Here is a 23,861-nt window from a genome sequence, read left to right as displayed (position 1 = left end):
TAAGAGGTGGGTAAGATCAGCCATCATTCACGTGAAATGCCTAAATTAGTGCATGACACAGAGCAGTAATTTAATAATTACTATGTATATCTTCCCCATGACAGTTAGGGCAGAAGGCATAAATTCTAATAGCTGAGAAATGGGGAGAATATAAATTAAGGCTAGGTGAGCATATGGAGAATTTTGTTGGATAGAAAAGGGACACTGATGACATAAAAATTCCATTATGCTATTTTTTCACCACCCTTTTTGTTCGCCTTGAAGTTTCCTCATTGACTTGCAAAAATATCTAAAACTGACTACAAATGAAAGAATTACTTTTATAATCATCATTTAAGAATTGATTAAGCACATTATGGAGGTAAGAATTCCATCAAATGATGAAGTCTTTGCCCAGATGCATTAAGAAAGATGAAGGAGACATTCCAGCAAAACTTCAAAGAAAAAGGAGAGTGGCCACAGTTGGTACATTGACAGGGTGGGTAGAACACTTGGTTATATCCCTTTACATCCAACCATCAGTGCTTTTCTTCATTATACCATTGAAACTAAGTCTTCCTAAAACAAAGTTCCCTTACAGAGTTTATGATTCCTATCTCTATTCAAAATTTGGTACCCATTCTTGTCCTCTTTGACCTCAATCTTGTGCTCATCAACCGAACAGTTGATTAAAATTGCTGTCGTCTGTACCATTGTCAATATACTATAATTGTTGTTGTAGATATCATCATTAACTTACAAACTCAGGTTGTTCCTCCAGGGCATGATGAACTAACAGGCTCAAGTTATGGACCACGTGGCCCGAGAATCATAAACCAGAGATACCCTGGACTCCCGAAACTATGATTGAGTGAGTGACTGACTGAAGTCGCTCAATCGTGTCCGACTCTTTGCGACCGCATGGACTGTAGCCCACCAGGCTCCTCCATCCATGGAATTTTCTAGGCAATAGTACTGGAGGGGGTTGCCATTTCCTTCTCCAGGGGATCTTCCTGACCCAGGGATCAAACCCAGGTCTCCCACATTGCAGGCAGATGCTTCACGCTTTGAAACTATGATTATCCTGGCCCTTTCTTCTTCCCCTTTAAAAAAAAAAAATCCCAAACTCAAAAGACCAAGATGGAGTGGCCCTGAGGCTTGCCTGCCACTTTCTTCTTGGTGTTCTGCAATAAATCCTTACTTTGCTATCAGAGTTGAGTTTGGCTTTATGACCCATGGGCACATAAACCCTTTGCTGGATTTCACCTTGCAACCCCTGTTGAGTATACTGAATATTCTCTTTACATTTACCAGCTCAATTATTAACATTCCCATAATTCCACTTTTCTTCTATTCTTTTTTCCATTTAAAAAAATCTATTTATTTTTGTAATCGAAGGATAATTGCTTTACAGAATTGCATTGGTTTCTACCAAACATCAACATGAGTCAGCCATAGGTATGCTGGAATATAGTTGATTAACAATGCTGTGACAGTATCAGATACACAGCAAAGCGACTCAGCCTTACATCTATACGTACCCATTCTCCCCCAAGTTCCCCTCCCATCCAGGCTACCACATAACATTAGCAGAGTTCCTGTGCTGTACAGGAGGTCCTCATAATTCTTTCCATTTCTTATTTTAAAATATTAGCACCCAATAAGAAAAATTAACATCTCGGAAGAACTCTCCCTTCCCTTTACGCTAATGATTTAAAGAACAAAGTATTCGTTTCTTTAGGGAGACAATACAATAAATCTATTATTTTATTTACTTTTTTCACAATTGTATTTAAAATGTCCTTGGTTGCTTGGACTATATGGGAGATAGGACAAGAAGCTGAATGAAGGATAGAAGTTTATAAAGGCTAAGAAACATGATTAGAATCTGCTCTTAATTTTGTACTCAAAGTTTTCTTTTTTTTTTTTTTTCAATTTCAGAAGCAGGAGTTTAAAAATAAAGCACACCACTTATTTTAATGCAAACTGAAGCAGATGACAAGTAACAACAGTGAGGAAGAGAGAGAAAACAATAGTCCCTGACAATTCTCTCTCTTTCTGGTTCTTCTGATCTCCTGGGAGACTATGCTCAGGCCTTTAACAAAAATCATGAACTGGAATGTCCTCCTACTCACCTGTACTCAGACTGGATAAAAAATTAAATTCACCAGAATCTTTAGTAAATCAAACAACTCTGTGTTATTACTGCAAAAAATTATTATATAAAGATATTGACATATCCACTACTAAATATAAAATAGATAACCAATAGGGACCTACTGTATAACACAGGGAAGTATTCTTAATATTATCTAATAACCTATACGGGAAAAGAATCTGAAAAAGAATATGTGTGTGTGTAAATGAATCACTTTGCTGTACAGTGATGAAAGTAACATAACATTGTAAATTAACTATACTTCAATGAAAAAAATACATAAAGTTACTGATGTGTGATCAGAGTGGGGATGACATTTAATACCTAGCATTTTTGACAGCCGAGAATATGACTTCTTAAGGACCATACACAGAAAGCAGCCTGCGGGGGCTGCTCCATGGTCTCTTTTAACTGATCTGCTCTTCTATCGTTATAATTGCTTTCTGGTTTCATCTTATGGGGATGGGCAGGCCTCCCATGGCTTAGCTCAGGAAAGCCAGTGTGGTCTTCCCACCTTACCTTCACAGATCTGTCCTCTTTCTGGGTGTGTCATTCCTGGTCTCTCACATGTTCATTCCCATGCACTCTTTCATTCTTATAATTTAATTTTTTATTTTTATTTGCTTATTTATTTGACTGAGCCAAGTCTTAGTTGTGGCACTCAGGATCTTTGATCTTCACTGTGGCACGTGGAATCTGTAACAGTTCCTTGACCCAGGACGGAACCCAGGCCCCCTGCATTGGGAGCACGGAGTCTTACCCACCGGGCCACCAGAGGAGTCCCAGTCCAAGGCCCCTTTTTGACCTCTGTCACCATGACCTTCCCCCTTGACTCATACCATACTTCCCTGGCAGTTCACTGTTACTTTATTTCTGAACATTTTCCATTTTCATTGTTTTATCTACACATTTCTTACCCGGCAAATTCCCTGAGAGTCTCCTCTCCACTGGAGAGGATACATTGCCAAGATTTACTTCTTGCATATTCTTTCCTTATACCTTAGTTCAGTGATCCTCAAATTTTAACAGGCATTAGATTCACTTGGGGATGATGTCAGGGCCCGGATATTTTTAATAAAGAATGCAGGTGCCCTGGCAACACCAAGAGATTCTGCTGCAGTGAGTTGCAGCTTTCCTAACAAGCACCTTGGGAAATCCTGATGCAGGTGAACGGTGAAGCACATTTTAGAGACATGAGCTGCCACTGTTTTGACTATAGTTGTCCTCTCCACCTCTGGTCACACTACACAATAACCCCGATCAAAGTTCCTTCTCTAAGGCAACTTCTGTACACCAACTTTATGTTCACAGTTTTGTTCAATATTAGTCTTATTTTCACTTGTTGTTTTAAAAATTGAGGGAGAGTTGATTTACAGTGTTGTGTTAATTTCTGCTCTACAGCAAAGTGACTCAGCCATATATAGGCATATGCTTTTTCATATTCTTTTCCACTATGATTTATCACAGGATTGGATATAGTAAGACCCTGCGGCTTACCATTCTATATATACTGGTTTGCATCTGCTAACTCCAAACTCCCATTCTACCTGTTGCCTCTACCTCGCTGGCAGCCACAGGTCTTTTTTCTAGGTCTGTGAGTCTGTTTCTGCTGCACTCTATATTCAGCACAAATCGCTCTGGTTCACTTCTCATTATGAGTGTCGGCCCCACCAAACTTTTCCATCACCCTTTCATCTTTCCGCTCCCAATATATTCCCACCTTCCTCCTCTCCATCCCTAATGCAGTCTTCAATCACCATCCCATCACGGGACATAACTGTAACTCCTGCCCCACGTTCCTGAGTCAGTTTCTATTTGAACAGAGTTGTGTAGTACGCACTGGTTCTCCTGGTTAAGTCTTTTAATAATGAGCATCTTACCTAGTGAGGCTGAAAGACTCATTTTCCACAATAAAAGCCAATGTTGGTGTCCAATTTGAAATAGTATGGTATATTAAAAAAAAATCACAACCCATAAAATAAATTTAAGTGTGCATAAATTTCATCTACCTATTCATTGTCTTACTCTTTAAACATGCTATTTAACAGTTACAGCTTTTTAAATAGAAAGTTATGAGTATAATTTAATTATCGAGATAAAAAGAATATAGCTAAATTCTATTTTATAGTTCTCTGAAATTTAAACTGAATCCAAACACTTGAATCAACTATCAATCAGACAAAGACAAAATATTTGTTTGGACAAAAAATATTTAATAGGATATAAATATTATAGCAAATCATGGGTAAATATTTGAAAGTAGTATAATAGTTTTATATTGGTGAAATAGTGAATTAAAGTATATAGATGGATGTATATACGATATACACTTTGATTTAATATATATTTAAATTATTTAATATCCTATTAATTAGCATATGTACCTACACACACTCATATGTTCATGAACATATTGTTATTAGAGGTAGGTATAATTTTTGAGGTATAAAGAAAAACAAAGCACATAGTAAAATAATATTCATATTTATAAATGTGAATTGATAACTGAAATATAATTAAAATAATGATGTATGTTTTCATGTGTATATCCCAGCTCAGTCACTTCTTGGTCCTCCTTATTTTCCCATCCTCTAGTATTCCTTGGGCTTCCCAGGTGATGCTAGTGGTAAAGAACCTGCCTGCCAATGCAGGAGACAGAAGAGACATGGGTTCAATTCCTGGGTTGGGAAGATCCCCTGGAGGAGGGTATGGCAACCCTCTCCAATATTCTTGCCTGGAAAATCCCAAGGACAGAGGAGCCTGGCAAGCTACAGTCCATACGGTTGCAAAGAGTCGGACAGAACTGATGTGATTTAGCACACACACACTAGTGTTACGTGTTCCAAGGCTCAATCCTTGGAAGACTTCCTTGCTTTTATCAACATGTCCTTTCTAAGTAATCTCATTTAACCTTGTAGTTTATAAACCTCAGTTGTATTAATGATTTTCAAATTCATTTATTCCCCATCTAGACTGTTCCTTAAATTCCATTAAAAGCAAAAACTTTTCTCTTGACAGTCGCAACTTATCATATCCCAAACCAAACTCCTCATGTGCTCCCCATTCTCTATAACAGCTTCTCCACCATAACTCACACCAAGCTCATCTGATGTGGCCAACATCTCTTCCTCTCCTAACTTGTGCCAAATTTTCCAGAAAACTCTGCCTTCTTCTTCCAAACATATGCAGAATCTAATTGCTCATTTCCACACTCACTGCAACCATTGCTTTTGCAAGCCACCACCATCTTCCACCAGGATTAGCACAATAGCCTACAAACTGGTCTTCCCTCCTCTGTCCTTACACTGACACTTAGAAATCTTTGCCTCATGTTTAGGTTATGTTGTTGTTTAGTCACTAAGTCACATAGGTTGGATGAAGGCAGGAAGCAGGCAAGAAGAGAGAAACAAAACTGTTCTTAGCCCGATGCCCATACCTCAAATTTGGGAACTTGCTCTGCTGTTTATCTGTGCCCTCCTTCCTCCAGGCCACTGCTATCTCCATTCCTTAACCCATTTACTCAAGTAGGCCACTATTTTGGCAAATGGAGTCATGGAAAAATACAGATGAGACAGGATGAGGTGGCAAGGAGGGAAACAGGAAGAAAACAGAAGGAGGCGTGGCACGGGTGGATTAGGGTGGATGAACTTAGGAAAACTGCTATGGGGTGCTGTTTTTCCACTCTTGCTGCAGAAATAAATCTCCTGGGAAAATCGAAGGACTATTTCCACTTCTTTTTTTCCCCCTACTCAAGCACTGCTTTAAAAAAAAAAAAAAAGATTTCCTGAATCCAGAGAGAGGGACAAACAGGCTTTCAGTTCTGAGAAGAAAACCATGTGGATAATAAATGAAAATGTACACCTTAGTGCACTTGAATATACCCTTCTGGCTTCACAGGGTTTAACAATGTGCTTCAGGAAATTGTAGAAGGTTAAACACACACACACACACACACACACACACACACACACACACACACACAAAATCATATGAAATCATACGGCTCTGCCTTCGCCCATTCATCCTTTCCATTGTTTTTTTCCCTTTTTTCTTTTTGCTAGAAGTGTAGCTTACAAATAAGAACCTGAAGGAAAACAATATCTGCTTTTGTTTACCTCCTATGGATTTCCTTGTATAATTAAACGAGTTACAAAATTTAAACTTAAATTGATGTTTGTCTCTGAAAATACTCTTTTTAAAAATATTGGTTTCTTGGAAATTTTAGAATCAGTTTTTGAACAAACCTTGATGCGATTTATTAGCTCTGTGACAAGTAATGCTAATCAAGGGAAAAACAAACAAACAAAAACACCTAAAATTCGTTTCATTTTAGCTCAACTTGCCCTCAAAGAAAATGTAACTATTGACTCTGATCACAATAGTTCCTACAATCTTATTTTTCAGTTTGAATGCTCTTATCTGCCATTTTTCGACCAGTTGGACCGTGTGTGTGTGTGTGTGTATAATATATAACATATATATACTACATACTTATAGACTCATGTTCTTTCGTTAGTCCTATTCTTGCTCTAATAAAAGGCACCCAGACACTATTATCTGACAAAGTTCAATGAGTTTTCACTTCCTTCCATGGCCTATTCCCATTTATCCATAGTTTCACTCGCCCCAATTTTTTTTGCCAAACTTCCAAGAGTTTGGTTGATCTATTTCTGCCTAGTTTGGCTTCTGGTATTTTCATGCTCACTAATCTGGGAACATGCAATGGAGTAACACCCAAACCAGGTCCCCTGATTCCCTTCCATCCAAAAACTTTCTGAACTCCGTCCTGGGCATTATTTTTCATATACCTCATTAAAATACAGAGAAGGTTGTTGTTGAGTCTCTCAGTCATTTCCAGCTCTTTATGACCTCATGGACTATAGCCTGCCAGGCTCCACTGTCCATGAGATTCTCCAGGCAAGGATACTGGAGAAGGTTGCCATTTCCTTCTGTAGGGAATCTTCCTGACCCAGGGATCAATTGAACTCTCATCTTCTGCTTAGCAGGCAGATTCTTTACCACTGAGCCACCTGGAAAGCCTATAAGATAAGGCATAAGAATAGAAACCATCTTCCAACAAACAAAAGCCCAGGACCAGATGACTTTACGGGTGAATTTGACCAAAAATTTAGAGAAGAGCTAACAACTATCCTACTCAAACTCTTCCAGAAAATTGCAGAGGAAGGTAAACTACCAAACTCATTCTATGAGGCCACCACCACCCTAATACCAAAACCAGATCAAGATGCCACAAAAAAAGAAAACTACCAGCCAATATCACTGATGAACATAGATGCAAAAATTCTCAACCCCAAAATTCTAGCAAACAGAATCCAACAACATATTAAAAAGATCATATATCATGACCAAGTGGGCTTTATCCCAGGGATGCCAGGATTCTTCAATATTCACAAATCAATACTGTGATACACCACATTAACAAACTGAAAGATAAACACCATAGGGTTACCTCAAAAAATGCAGAGAAAGCCTTTGACAAAAGTCAACATCCATTTATGATAAAAATCCACCAGAAAGCAGGCATAGAAGGAACATACCTCAACATAATAAAAGCCATATATGATAAACCCACAGCAAACATTATCCTCAATGATGAAAAATTGAAAGCATTTCCCCTAAAGTCTGGAACAAGACAAGGGTGCCCACTCTCACCACTACTAATCAACATAGTTTTGGAAGTTTTAGCTACAGCAATCAGAGAAAAAAAAGAAATAAAAGGAATCCGGACTGGAAAAGAAGAAGTAAAACTCTCACTGCTTGCAGATGACATGATCCTCTACATAGAAAACCCAAAAGACACCACCAGAAAACTACTAGAGCTAATCAGTGAGTATAGTAAAGTTGCAGGATATAAAATCAACACACAGAAATCCCTTTCATTCCTATACACTAACAATGAGAAAACAGAAAGAGAAATTAAGGAAACAATTTCATTTACTATTGCAATGAAAAGAATAAAATACTTAAGAATAAATCTACCTAAAGAAACAAATATAGAAAACTATAAATGATTAAGAAATCAAAGATGACACAAATAGATGGAGAAATATACCATGTTCATGGATCAGAAGAATCAATATAGTGAAAATGAGCATACTATCCAAAGCAACCTATAGATTTAATGTAATCCCTACAAGCTACCAATGGTATTTTTCACAGAACTAGAACAAATAATTTCATAATTTGTATGGAAATACAAAAAAATCTCGAATAGCCAAAGCAATCTTGAGAAAGAAAAATGGAACTGGAGGAACCAACCTGCCTGACTTCAGACTATACTACAAAGCTACAGTCATCAAGACAGTATGGTACTGGCACAAAGACAGAAATATAGATCAATGGAACAAAGTAGAAAGCCCAGAGATAAATCCATGCACCTATGGACACCTTATCTTTGACAAAGGAGGCAAGAATATATAATGGAAAAAAGACAATCTCTTTAACAAGTGGTGCTGGGAAAACTGGTCAACCACCAGTAAAAGAATGAAACTAGTTTCCTTGGTGTGTATGCCCAGCAGTGGGATTGCTGGGTCATAAGGCAGTTCTATTTGCAATTTTTAAAGGAATCTCCACACTGTTCTCCATAGTGGCTGTACTAGTTTGCATTCCCACCAACAGTGTAAGAGGGTTCCCTTTTCTCCACACCCTCTCCAGCATTTATTGCTTGCAGACTTTTGGATCACAGACATTCTGACTGGTGTGAAGTGGTACCTCATTGTGGTCTTGATTTGCATTTCTCTAATAATGAGTGATGTTGAGCATCTTTTCATGTGTTTGTTAGCCATCCATATGTCTTCTTTGGAGAAATGTCTATTTAGTTCTTTGGCCCATTTTTTGAGTGGGTCATTTATTTTTCTGGAATTGAGCTGCATTAGTTGCTTGTATATTTTTGAGATTAGTTTATCAGTTGCTTCATTTGCTATTATTTTCTCCCATTCAGAAGGCTGTCTTTTCACCTTGCTTATATTTTCCTTTGTTGTGCAGAAGCTTTTAATTTTAAGAGACACATGTACCCCAATGTTCATCACGGTACTGTTATAATAGCTAGGACATGGAAACAACCTAGACGTCCATCAGCAGATGAATGGATAAGAAAGCTGTGGTACATATACACAATGGAGTATTACTCAGCCGTTAAAAAGAATACATTTGAATCAGTTCTAATGAGATGGATGAAACTGGAGCCGATTATACAGAGTGAAGTAAGCCAGAAAGAAAAACACCAATACAGTATACTAACATATATATATGGAATTTAGAAAGATGGTAATGATGACCCTGTATGCGAGACAGCAAAAGAGACACAGATGTGTAGAGTGGACTTTTGGACTCTGAGGGAGAGGGAGAGGGTGGGATGATTTGGGAGAATGGCATTGAAACATGTATACTATCATGTAAGAAACGAATTGCCAGTCTATGTTCGATGCAGGATACAGGATGCTTGGGGCTGGTGCACGGGGATGATCCAGAGAGATGATATGGGGTGGAAGGTGGGAGGGGGGGCTCATGTTTGGGAACTCATGTACACCCATCGTGGATTCATGTCAATGTATGGCAAAACCAATACAGTATTGTAAAGTAAAATAAAGTAAAAATAAAAAATTTAAAAATAAATAAATAAAAATAAAGTATTTTAAAGCTTGCCAAACATATATTAACTAAAAATATTTCAAATCAATTTTACACTAAATTTAAATATAAAGTACAATGCAATTTTTGTAAATATTTAATGCAGTTAATTTGCATCTCAATGAAAAGTAATACATGTAACAATATAACTAACAGAAATACTGTTGCAAAAAAAAAAAGAATGAAACTAGAACAATTTCTAACACCATACACAAAAATAAAATGGATTAAAGATCTAAATGTAAGACCAGAAACTACAAAACTCCTTGAGGAAAACATAGGCAAAAGACTCTCTGACAGAAATCACAGCAGGATGCTCTATGACTCACCTCCCAGAGTAACGGAAAGAAAAGCAAAAATAAACAAATGGGACCTAATTAAACTTCAAAGCTTTTGCATAACGAAGGAAACTATAAGCAAGGTGAAAAGACAGCCTTCAAAATGGGAGAAAATAGGAGCAAATTAGGCAACTAACAAGGAATTAATCTCAAAAATATACAAGCAGCTTATGTAGCTCAATACTAGAAAAATAAATGACCCAATCAAAAAATGGGCCAAAGAACTAAACAGACATTTCTCCAAAGAAGACATACAGATGGCTAACAAACACATGAAAAGATGCTCAACATCACTCATTATCAGAGAAATTCAAATCAAAACCACAATGAGGTACCATTTCATGCCAGTCAGACTGGCTGTTATAAACAGAACTGCCATACGACCTAGCAATCCCACTGCTGGGCATACACACCAAGGAAACCAGGATTGAAAGAGACACGTTTACCCCAATGTTCATCGCAGCACTGTTTATAATAGCCAGGACATGGAAGCAACCTAGATGTCCATCAGCAGATGAATGGATAAGAAAGTTGTGGTACATATACACAATGGAGTATTACTCAGCTATTAAAAAGAATGCATTTGAATCAGTTCTAATGAGGTGGATGAAACTGGAGCCTGTTATACAGAGTGAAGTAAGTCAGAAAGAGAAACACCAGTACAGTATACTAACGCATATATATGGAATTTAGAAAGATGGTAATGAAGACAGCAAAAGAGGCACAGATATAAAGAATAGCCTTTTGGACTCTGTGGGAGAAGGTGAGGGTGGGATGACTTGAGAGAATAGCATTGAAACATGTATATTACCATATGTGAAACAGATCACTAGTCCAAGTTCGATGCATAAAACAGGGCACTCAAAGCTGGTGCACTGGGACAACCCTGAGGGATGGAATGGGAAGGGAGGCAGAAGGGGGGTTCAGGATGGGGAACACATGTACACCCAGGGCTGATTCATGTCAATGTATGGCAAAAACCACTACAAAACTGTAAAGTAATTAGCCTCCAATTAAAATAAACAAATTAATTAAAAAAGAATAGAAACTATTCCTAAATATATTTAGAGGTAAATGTTACCCTGATGCAAATGGGCCTGAGGAATATTTTTAGGCATTATGGAAATGCCCTAAGATTGGATTGTGATAAGGATCACACAGTTGTACAAATTTACTAAAAGTCCTTGAACTGTATACTTAAAATAGGTCAATTGCATGGTACACAAATTATACTACAGGAATAGAGAGTAGAGTGCTGGTTCTCCGGGGCTGAGGAAGGAAATGGGGAGATACTGGTCAGATACTGGTCAAGGGGTTTGGAGTTTCATTTATGCAAAATGTTTACATTCCCAAGACCTAAGGTACAGCCTGGTGATTAGTTACCGATGCTGCACTGTGTTCATGAAATTTGCTAAGAGGGTAAATTTTAAGTGTTCTCACCAAAAAAATCAAAAAAGAAAAGAAAATGCTAACTATGTGGAATGATGGATAGGCTAATTAGCTTGATTGCAGTCATTATTTCACAATATTTACATATATCAAAACATCAAGTTATATACCTTGAATATATAAAAATTTTATTTGTCAATTATACCTCAACTAAGCTAGGGGAAAAACTCAAATGTTCCCAGAATATGATGTTATAATGCTGGTAATTATGATTCTGGGATAAAAGTACAGGAAAACAGAAGGTATATTTAGGGTCCATTTCATTTTTTTCCCCTGTTAAGTCTGATATTTTTATGGAGGAGCTCTAAAAAAGCCAATAATTTATACTGTAGGTTAAGTAACTTGGTCTAGAACATACAACTACTATATATGTTAGAACAAGGATTCAAATGCAGGTTTGAACACAGGATTCAAACACAGTTGGAACTGTTAATGATGTTTTGCTATCCTTCTCCAATACCATGTTCATAAGGTAGCAAATGTTCATAAAACATCATTAATAGTTCAAACTGTATAATAATAATAACCTGCATTTGAATCCTGGTTCTACCATCTACACAATAGTTGTGTATGTTCTAGACTAAGTTACTTAACTTACTGAGGTTTCAATTCCTAAATCTATACAATGGAATAATATTTGTTCTTCAGAGAGTTGTTTTCATGAACATGGTATTGATCCATTTTAAATTTGAAAAAGTTACAATCCCTTAGCTAACACAGAAAATATCTCTTAGAAACATATTGGTAAGACGCTCAACAGCACTCATTATCAGAGAAATGCAAATCAAGACCACAATGAGGTACCATTTCACACCAGTCAGAATGGCTGCAATCCAAAAATCTACAAGCAATAAATGCTGCAGAGGATGTGGAGAAAAGGGAACCCTCTTACACTGTTGGTGGGAATGTAAACTAGTACAGCCACTATGGAGAACAGTGTGGAGATTCCTTAAAAAACTGCAAATAGAGCTGCCTTATGACCCAGCAATCCCACTGCTGGGCATACACACCAAGGAAACCAGAATAGAAAGAGACACATGTACCCCAATGTTCATTGCAGCACTGTTTATAATAGCCAGGACATGGAAACAACCTAGATGTCCATCAGCAGATGAATGGATAAGAAAGTTGTGGTACATATACACAATGGAGTATTACTCAGCCATTAAAAAGAATACATTTGAATCAGTTCTAATGAGATGGATGAAACTGGAGCCGATTATACAGAGTGAAGTAAGCCAGAAAGAAAAACACCAATACATTATACTGACACATATATACGGAATTTAGAAAGATGGTAATGATGATCCTGTATGCGAGACAGCAAAAGAGACACAGATGTATAGAACGGACTTTTGGACTCTGAGGGAGAGGGAAAGGGTGGGATGATTTGGGAGAATGGCATTGAAACAAGTATACTATCGTGTAAGAAATGAGTCGCTAGTCTATGTTCGATACAGGATACAGGATGCTTGGGGCTGGTGCATGGGGATGATCCAGAGAGATGATATGGGGTGGGAGGTGGGAGGGGGATTCAGGATTGGGAGCTTGTATACACCCGTGGTGGATTCATGTCAATGTATGGCAAAACCAATACAGTATTGTATAGTAAAATAAAGTAAAAATACAAAAATAAAAAATACATTAAAAAAATTAAAATGTTAAAAAAAAGAAACATATTGGTAGGCACAGAATATAAATATTGAAACAAAATATAATTGGAAAGTTCTCACCTTCCAATTAAAAACAAAGCTCATTAAAAAAGATGTATAATTCTATGTTATAACACAAATTAGACATAAAGAATTAAAAAATCATTTCACCATAAATTGTTTTTGACAAATATTTAATGACTGCTACTTGGTCAAGGCTCAGAGAAAAGCAAAAGATTAGAGTTGTTCAGCAAGATAATCATTGGATGAGTGTGAAGATGCCTGTCCCCTAAATGCTACAGACAGGGCTGGTAGCAGAGAAGAAGAAAAAGGGGGATAAATAGCTGCTTCCCATAAGTCCTTGAAAATCTAAGGCTCTACATTCTAAATGTGTACAAAAATTGCCCAGGTAACCACAGCTTCAGGCTTTGTTTACTGACTACTCAGAACTATAGCTCTCCAAATTTCTAAGAGGTCAGAACTTTGTTGAAGAGCAACAAGAGGGAGGGGATATATCTATACTTATAACTGATTCACATTCTTGTATAGCAGAAACTAACACAACATTGAAAGCAACTATACTCAAATTAAAAAATAAATTAAAAAAAAAAGGAGCAATGAAAAGGAATGTCACATTGCAAATTTTCTAGGTATTTTGTTTTTGGAGATTTTTTTCATGATACCTAGTGTTTCCATATTTGCTGAAAGTGGTAGGGGCAAAGGGTTTTAGAAAGACATTTTTCTTATTCCATAACTAAAGAAAGAAAAAAAGAAAGAAAGGAAGGAAAGGAAAGATGGAAAACAAAGAGGAAAGTCCTAAAGGGAACAGGACTCTCTATCCACCTCTACCACTCTAAGTAAATTTGTTATCCTTTCCAAAACATTCACTGATGCATCTCCTCTGTGTATACACGATTTCATGTTTTCTTGCAAACACATCTTATATATATCTCGATACCTAACAATCCACATACTAACTGAAATAACTACACAGTGTTCCACTTTAGTAATGCAGAATAGCTTTCTTAAATATATTCTTTCAAGACGTTTCTAATATTTTACTACTATGAATAGACTATGAACACCTGAAATAAAATACTTGCCTTTTTAAAAATTATTTTTATTATATGTATATTCCTAAATAAGTGGTTTTCCTGAGGTGTATTTTGGAAGGTTGCAGACAGAGAACCGGTGAGGTCGTGTGTGTGTGTGTGTGTGTGCGTGTGTGTGTGTGTGTGTGTGCATGCGCTCAGTCATGTCTGACTCTTTGCAGCCTCATGGATTGTAGTCCACCAGGCTCCTCTGCCCATGGGATTTTCCAGGCAAGAATACTGGAGAGGGTTGCCATTTCCTTCCCCAGGGGATCTTCCCAACCCAGGGATCAAGTGTGCATATCTTGTATCTTCTGCATTGGCAGGCAGATTCTTTACCAGTAGTGCCATGTGGGGAGCCCCACAGTGAAGCTAGAGTCTTAGAAATATTTTTACTGCCTACTATATAGGAGCAGATTAAAATAGGAACTGATCTGCATGTAAAACTACTCTATCTAGTCAAGCACCCTATTTTATAGTATAGATAATTTAATTTACTTTGAACATTATATTGTTCTCATAACAGCCCAGGAAGAGTTGAATAGATCAAAGTTTTAAAAATTTCTATTCAATTCCTAGAAAGGTCATCTGTAAACTAACATTATTCATTTATTAAGAGCATATACATTTCATGCTGAAAATCTACTGATAGCATGAGGATGAATGCATATGGAACCTGAGAGTGGGCACAGAAGTCTGATTTTCCAGCTACATCATTAGCTGCAGGAGCAATTCAGTCTTTGAAAATCATTATCCTCACTGATAAAATAAATAGAGAAATTTGTAATCTCTGAGATTCCTTGTAAGTTCTAAGTCTTAAAAGATTCTTTACTGCAAAAACGGCAGACTCAGTAATTTTATTTTCCCCAACTTCCTTTCACATTGAATATAGACAACTGATCTTATTAAGCAAGCACTGGAAACAAAGGGTGGAATTTCTAGATTCCCTTTCCGAGTGACCTGGCCATTCACCCAGTGAAATGAACCAGAAGCCTAAGAGCCCTTCAACCCTGCTGAGTTACTGCAATTCCTCATCCATTTGGATTTAAATCCTATAAAAATGTCCTTAAATTTTCAACTCCGTACTCACCCACTTCCTCCCATCGGTACTACTGTAATAGCCTGTTTGCTCCTGTTAGTTCTCTCCATATAGTAACTCAAAACGCACACCTGATCGTGCTCCTCTCCAGACCAAACCTGCCATCCTCTTAGCCTATATGATGAGCTGTCATGACTTGACACAGTGACAAGTGTCCTTCCAGTTTGGCTCTCAGCCTTTATCCCCTCTTTCTCTCTCTCTGCTCTTCTCTATCCCTTTCTTTCAGCTGCTCTATGTTGCTGGAGTTCCTAAGTCAAAGCGCAGTGAATGGCACCACCCTGTCCAGGTGCATTGACAGAAGCCTGGGAATGTTCCTTGACACCTTTGGATTTTTACCTCCCATTCCAAACAGACACATAAAGTCCAAACAATTGCCGAGTCTTTTAAAATATCTCTGCAATGGATCCCCTTCTCTCCCCCTGTGCTTAAACCATCCTAGCCAAGCCATCTTTCTCCAACAGAAACACTGCAATAACTACTCACTTACACAAGCCTCCTGACAGGGAAGAAGACATTGGAATAGTTCAGGCAGGGTCTCGTCTAATAAAGATTATGCAGTGACACTATTTTTCTCGTCACACAAGCCAACTGTGTGATTTTTCCATGACATAGATCCCATGTGTACATTTTTTAAAGTTAGTGTGTGTGTGCTGTCGTGTCCAACTCTTTGTGACCCCGTGGACTGTACCCTGCCAGGCTTCTCTGTCCATGGGATTTTCCAGGCAAGAACACTGGCGTGGATTGCCATGACCTCCACTAAGGAGGCTTCCCGACCCAGAGATCAAGTTCATGCCTCTCATGTCTTTTCATTGGCAGGTGGGTTCTTTACCACTGAACCACCAGGGAAGCCCTTTGTAAAGTCAGTACTTTCACTAATGACAGTACTTGCAAAGAATGAGGTACTCTAGAATTAGTTTCTATGGTTTTGGAAAATAGAGTATTTTTAAGTTTTCTGGTGATTTATGACTGCAGCCACAAAATTAAAAGACTCTTGCTCCTTGGAAGAAAAGCTATGACAAACCTAGACAGTGTATTAAAAACCAGAGACATCACTTTGCTGACAAAGGTCTGTCTAGTCAAGGCTATGGTTTTTCCAGTAGTCATGTATGGATGTGAGAGTTGGACCATAAAGAAGGCTGAGTGCTGAAGAGTTGATACTTTCCAAATGTGGTGCTGGAGATGACTCTTGATAGTCCCTTGGACTGCAAAGAGATCAAAACAGTCAATCCTAAAGGAAATTAACCCTGAATATTCATTAGAAGGACTGGTGCTGAAGCTGAAGCTTCAATACTTTGGTCACTGATGTGAAGAACTGACTTCTTAGAAAAGACCCTGATACAGGGAAAGATTAAATTCAGAGAAGGGGGCGGCAGAGGATGACATGGTTGGATGGTATCACTGACTCAGTGGACATGAGTTTGAGCAAACTCAGGTAAATAGTGAAGGACAGGGAAGCCTGCTGTGTTGCAGTTCATGCAGTTGAAAAGAATTAGACACAACTTAGTGATTAAACAACAACAATTTGTAGGTGACTTTCTTTTCTGTTTTCTGATTTTGGGATTATGGTTATAAATAACTAAGCTAATAGAGAGCTTTTAGGGCTTCCCTGGTGGATCAGATGGTAAAGAATCTGCCTACAACGTGGGAGACCTGGGTTCAATCCCTGGGTCAGGAAGATTCCCTGGAGAAGGAATTCACAATCCACTCCAGTATTCTTGCCTGGAGAATCCTATGAACAGAGAAGCCTGGCAGGCTATAGTCCATGGGATTGCAAAGAGTCAGACACAAGTGAACGACTAACACACAGACACAGAGAGCTTTAAAGAACATGTTGGAAATTACTCAGGATTTAATCTAAGTCTCCGTATTTTTCCTTAGATTAAATGCATACTAGTTAAAATAACATAACTATGTCATGATTTTAAACATTTTTCTGGTTTATGGTAAAGAAGAAATGCAACTCCTGATTCATAGAAAATAAGTCATCAAACCATATTTTCTTCTCATAGCTTTAAGTAATCAGAAAACAATGTTTCTGTAGCCTGCTGCATATTTCACATTTAACTGTAAAGTTCTAATATTCCTACCAATTAACTTTTTCTTCTGAGATAAAACAAAAAGTCATATCTTAATAATTGTGTGAAATGAAAATATTTAATTGTGAAGTCAAATTATCTTCCTAAGAGTGATGATATATTTATCTTTCTTCAAAAATTTCAAGGTTGTGACCGTTATTTCTAACAATCTAATGATTTCAACAGAAATAAGCCACAGCTACAGCCATCATGAGAAATGCTGGACTGGAAGAAACACAAACTGGAATCAAGATTGCCGGGAGAAATATCAATAACCTCAGATATGCAGATGACACAACCCTTATGGCAGAAAGTGAAGAGGAACTAAAAAGCCTCTTGATGAAAGTGAAAGAGGAGAGTGAAAAAGTTGGCTTAAAGGTCAACATTCAGAAAACAAAGATCATGGCATCCGGTCCCATCACTCCATGGGAAATAGATGGGGAAACAGTGGAAACAGTGTCAGACTTTATTTTGTGGGGCTCCAATATCACTGCAGATGGTGACTGCAGCCATGAAATTAAAAGACACTTACTCCTTGGAAGGAAAGTTATGACCAACCTAGATAGCATATTCAAAAGCAGAGAAATTACTTTGCTGACTAAGGTCCGTCTAGTCAAGGCTATGGTTTTTCCTGTGGTCATGTATGGATGTGAGAGTTGGACTGTGAAGAAGGCTGAGCACCGAAGAATTGATGCTTTTGAACTGTGGTGTTGGAGAAGACTCTTGAGAGTCCCTTGGACTGCAAGGAGATCCAACCAGTCCATTCTGAAGGAGATCAGCCCTGGGATTTCTTTGGAAGGAATGATGCTAAACTGAAACTCCAGTACTCTGGGCACCTCATGCGAAGAGTTGACTCACTGGAAAAGACTCTGATGCTGGGAGGGATTGGGGGCAGGAGGAGAAGGGGATGACAGAGGATGAGATGGCTGGATGGCATCACTGACTTGATGGACGTGAGTCTGAGTGAACTCCAGGAGTTGGTGATCACAGGGAGGCCTGACGTGCTGCAATTCATGGGGTCGCAAAGAGTCGGACACGACTGAGCGACTGAACTGAACTGAACTGAACTGACAGTGTATATAAGAAACTATAGGGTAACTACTCTGTGATTTTCTGAGATCACACCATTAAGATTATGTGTTTTAGCATTTTCAGACACTGTTCTCTTTACTTAATTTATTATCACTCAACATTCTATTATCATTTAGAAAACTTGTTTGCATTTACAATTAAATTCATTTTCTCTAAAGGAAAGATTTAATCTTTAAGAAGCTTGAACTGTCACACTTGACAGAGTGCTTCTTGCTTCAGAACATACCTGGCTTCACAAGCTTCTAGGTACGTGGCTGGAAGAGGGTTGCTAAATTTTAAGGGTCAAAGTCACTACGGCATGACCAATATTGAACCAGATTTTAAGTTGGCTATGTTTATAAAAATAAAAATGTCTTCTATAAAATAAAAAAGCTCCTTCTTTCAGAACATATAAAAGTATATTTTCCCTTCCTAGTCAGGCATGAGGAAACACAAACACTGTAATCGCTGACAAATGGCTGTCTCAAAGTCTACAAGTCGTTTGCCACAAGTGCCCGTATGTTTCTGTCACTTAATTCAGACACAGTGGTCTCTTTAAGCAGAGTAATTTGTTCTTCCTTTTACTCCAACGACAGACAAAGCTTTCACTTCTTTCATTTGCACCCTCGTATACTTACTGCTTCAAGGGACACTTATCAAATCAGCTCCTCGGGATGCAGACATAGTCAGTGCCCTGGCACACACAGCATAGAGTGGAAGAGAGGCAATTAGGAACTCTGGAGGTTAAAAACAGATGTGGCCTTGCGAGAGGGAAGTGAAGACTTCAAGGCAAAACTGAAACAGAAGGACTTTGATCTGGTTCACCATGGAGTGGTGTGAGTGGAGGAGAAGATGGTGTGAGTGGCGAAAGACGAAGCTGGAAAAGAAGTCAGGGTCAGATTGTTGTTTCGTCATTAAGTCACGCATGACTCTTTTGCGACCCCATGGACTGTAGCCCGCCAGTCTCCTCTGTCCATGGAATTCTCCAGGCAAGAATACTGGAGTGGGTTGTCATTTCCTCCTCTCGGGGATCTTTCCAACCTAGGGACCGAACTTGTGTCTCCTGCACTGTCAGTAGGATTTGTTTTCAATGAGTTACCAGGTTCAGATTACATGTGAAAATATTATGTACCTTGGGCTTTAGTCTTCAGGCAAGAGGCAGCTTTGAAATGTTTAAAACACTGAAATCACAAGATCATATTTGCCTTTAAAAATATCATTTCAAGCAAGCTGAGAATAACAAGTGAGATGAGAGCCAGTCTGGAAGATGGAGAGTGACTAAGAGATATGGCAGTAGAACATTTAAAAGATGTTGGTTCTACAGATTAGGACTATCCTAAACCACAAGGGACTATGGAAATTAATGACTTCCTGAGAAACAAGAAATGACAAAGCTGATTTTTTTTTTTTTTGAAATGGAAACAAAGGAAGAAAAGTAGTCCAGGATTTTTGCATTTTGAAGTTGAACATCTGGTGGTGTCTTAATTAAGAAAAACAGTCCCTAAGAAAAGTTTGTGGATAAGAAGATGAGAGATGGCTGAATGCATTGACTTTGAGGTGTGTGGATGACACTACTGACGTGGAGCTGTCTACTAAATGGTTACGAACACAAGTCTGAATCTAAAGATCCATGCCTGGGCTTAGCACAGAGATGGTGTATGAAGCCCAATGCCTAAGAATATGTGGGCACAGGGACCTTCTTCTGCATTGCACATGGAACTAATTCAATATCTTGTAATACTCTATAATAGAAAAGAATCTGAAAAAGGATGTATGTGTGTGTGTGTGTATGTGTGTGTGTGTATGAAGTGAGGTAAGGTGAAGTGAAGTAAAAGTCGTGTCCAAAGACTATACAGCCCATGGGATTCTCTAGGCCAGAATATTGGAGTGGGTAGCCTTTCCCTTCTCTAGGGAATCTCCCCAACCCAGTGATAGGACCCAGGTCTTCCATATTGGAGGCAGATTCTTTACCAGTTGAGCCACAAGGGAAGCCCAAGAATACTGGAGTGGGTAGCCTAGCCCTTCTCCAGGGGATCTTCCTGACCCAGGAATTGATCTGGGGTCTCCTACATGGCAGGCAGATTCTTTACCAACTGAGCTCTCAGGGGTATATGTGTACACACATATATTTGTATAACTGCATCACTTTGTTATATATTCAAAACACTATAAATCAACTGTACTTGAATAAAAAAAAATTTTTAAAGAACATGTGGGCAATTAGCATCATATACCCAGTGATATAACACTTTCTGGAGGGCATTATATAGCATCTCTAACACGTAACCACTACAACTAATAAATTTCATTTCTAGGAATTTTATTAAAAAAGAAACAAACTTTCAGAAACATAAGAATAAGGGTGAACTTTGCAAAGATAGAGAATTATAACAAAAAACAGAACAATTTAAACGACAACCAATATTATATTGGTCAGATAATTATGCTACATTTAATCAGTAAAACCCTAGTTAGCTTTTAAAAAAATAATGAGATCTACATGTACTGAAACGGAAGGTTGTCGGGACATTTTTGAGTGAACTTGTTTACATGTTTTATATGAATAAGAACTAATATTTATTAAGCCCTAATTATGTGCCAGGTATCATTATAAATGTTCAGTGTATATGAAGTCACCACATCTTCAGAACAACCCTATCAGGTATGCAGTATTATTTGTAATAATACTGTATATTTGCAGTATTATTTGTATGCAGTATTATTTGTATATTACAAATGAGGAAACTATGGTACAGAGTGGTGAGGTAATTTGACTAATGTCACAATGCCAGTAAATGCCCAAGCCAGGATTCAAATCCACACAAGGAGCAGAGTCTATGAATTATCTGAGATGAAAGCTTCTGCCCTGCCCCAGAATGAAAACCAGAAAAATTAACCTGAGTTATAGGAAAGTCAAGAACATTACATTCTCATGACCTGAGTTAGTAGATCAAGAATCATGATCACTGAAAACTCTGATATTTTTACCTAGAATAAAATGCACCGGGAAAAATACATTAAGCTGTTCAGATTGGTTTACTCAGGGGAAGGAAAATGGAAAAGGCAAACTTTTTAAAACCTTCTTCATTCTCTGAATTTGTGTGCGACAAGCAAATATTATTTTTGTATAATTACAAAGAGAATGAAGCAGGAGAAAAAGTGCATTACAAATTCATTTCAGATCATATGTGCTGTGCTGAGTCGCTCAGTCGTGTCTAACTCTTTGGAACCTCATGGACCGTAGGTTCCTCTGTCCATGGGGATTCTCCAGGCAAGAACAGTGGAGTTAGTTGCCATGCCCTGTTCCAGGGGATGTTCCCGACCTTGGGATAGAACCCAGGTCTCCCACGTTGCAGGCCGATTCCTTACCGTCTGAGACACCATAGCAAGAAGCCCTTTGTCCCCTTGTAGTACATTTAGTTCAGTGCTTTGCAAACGTCTTCATTTAGTTTGTAGTATATGGCCAAGCCTCAGCAGGGTTATTTAATTGTTTTATTCTTTCCTGACTTCATGCTATAGATGTGCAAGACCTAGAACCCACGTATATTTGAATATTTGTTGTATACAGGGGGTTGCATATAGAAAAGCATACGCTGATTGAGAAAAGCCAGTACACAGTTTTGGCAAATCTAGTGTTGTATTTGTCAAATATGAACAACCTTGAAAGCTGAGAGTGGTCAAGGAGAAACTGATTCACTGGAAGAAGTAAATAAACCTCCAAGGAATCAAGTTATAATAAACACAAAAATTAAATTCCTATCTCCTTGAAGACGATGTATTGTCAAGTACTGGACAGAGTTCAAATGAAAAAAAGGATGGATAAGGCTTTTATTCACACTTCTTATTTCTATAGGGCCTGTATGATTTTATTATATTTTAAATTTTTCTTTATTTTTTGATGCTATAAGGTGCTTTTTCCAAAAGGGAAAAATGTATTTAAAAGTGAACAGGAGGTGAATTTTAGCTGTAACCTGTAAGACTGATCTTACTAAATGGAATACCTTTGTTGTATTGGGCATGACTTCCAAAATCCAAAAACACATAAGGATTATTAAATTAAGAAGACTCAATTAATATACTTTGAAGAATTAGTCATTTTAAGCCATTTTGAACTTCTCAACTTATAACAGAAAAGACACAAAGATATAGATTACATATAAAAAAATAAATTGGATGAGATGGTACCAATATGCTCCCAATAACTATCCTGTTGAGGACAAAGATTATGGGTGATTTTAACTTCCTGCTTTTGACTTTTCTACATTTGCCAATAAACATATTTTAAAAATTGGAAAATTGTCAATAGCAAGCAATATATTAAAAATATATATATCACTAAAATATCAAAACATTTCCATTTAAAAGATATATGACATGATATATGGATTTATACAGAGTTATGATGTGAGTCTTTAAACTACTCGGCCAGTGAGTAACAAGCTGAACTTCTGAAAGAAATCCAGAGACTAATGTAGAGATAGAGAAAGAGCTCCAAGTAGGGGAGAAAACTGGCTCTCAAAATTAAACACGAATGCAGTCTTACTGCTTTCAATGAATACATTTGAATCAGTCATTCCCTTTCATAAAAAGAAATAAGAATATTGTTTCAAGCATGAAAGTAAAGATTTTGAAAATAAGTATCTTTGTAACTGCTGTCTAGTTTGTTCATATGTTACTGGAGAAAGTACATAAAAAGAAGAGCTGAAAAACCCTGACTCCTTTGCTTAGACACCTCAGCTTTATACCACTAATGAAAAATTTTAATTTATGTTTTAACTCCTATTAAGCAGCAGTTAGCAATTCTATCCTGAAGAATACATTTCAAACCTAGTGGTATGATTTTGTTCAATTCTCCCATTTCTGGTTTACTGGATGTTTGTTACACTCCAGGCTACAAAGAACTTCTTTCCTTAATGTGATAACCAAGAAATCTCCAATTTATAATAGAGAACTAGGAAATTCTATTGATTTCTCTTCCAATAATAAGGAAAATTGAGCTCATAAAAGGTAAGGCTGGTTTGTTTAACTATCCATATTGTTTTACCTTCCTTCAGAAAATTCCTCCAAATTCTCGTATCGACTCAAAAACAGGCTATAACATATCTATCGGTAAAATTTTACTTTGCTTTCCTTTTGACTTTTCCAAATAATTTCTTTCTCTCTTCTATTAGAAATGGTGGGGCTGTCAATGTTGATAATCAACATTATCAACAGATTGAGGGAGCACATTGAGGGGCTGAGGGTAGTGGAGGGAAAGGCGTGGTAGATACTCAAGGCAGGCATTTGACACTAAGATCTC

The 23,861-nt window shown here is 37.7% G+C and overlaps 1 protein-coding gene across 1 annotated transcript in view; it reads right to left on the bottom strand.

Moving 5' to 3' along the window:
* The window catches only part of INPP4B (inositol polyphosphate-4-phosphatase type II B), a 723,258-nt gene that overhangs the window by 157,801 nt on the left and 541,596 nt on the right, over window positions 1–23,861 (bottom strand). The window lies entirely within an intron of this gene.

The sequence above is a fragment of the Budorcas taxicolor genome, chromosome 17 (genome assembly GCF_023091745.1).
Source record: "Budorcas taxicolor isolate Tak-1 chromosome 17, Takin1.1, whole genome shotgun sequence".
In the NCBI taxonomy this organism is placed as follows: domain Eukaryota; kingdom Metazoa; phylum Chordata; class Mammalia; order Artiodactyla; family Bovidae; genus Budorcas; species Budorcas taxicolor.
This window is presented reverse-complemented; position numbering and strand designations above follow the sequence as displayed.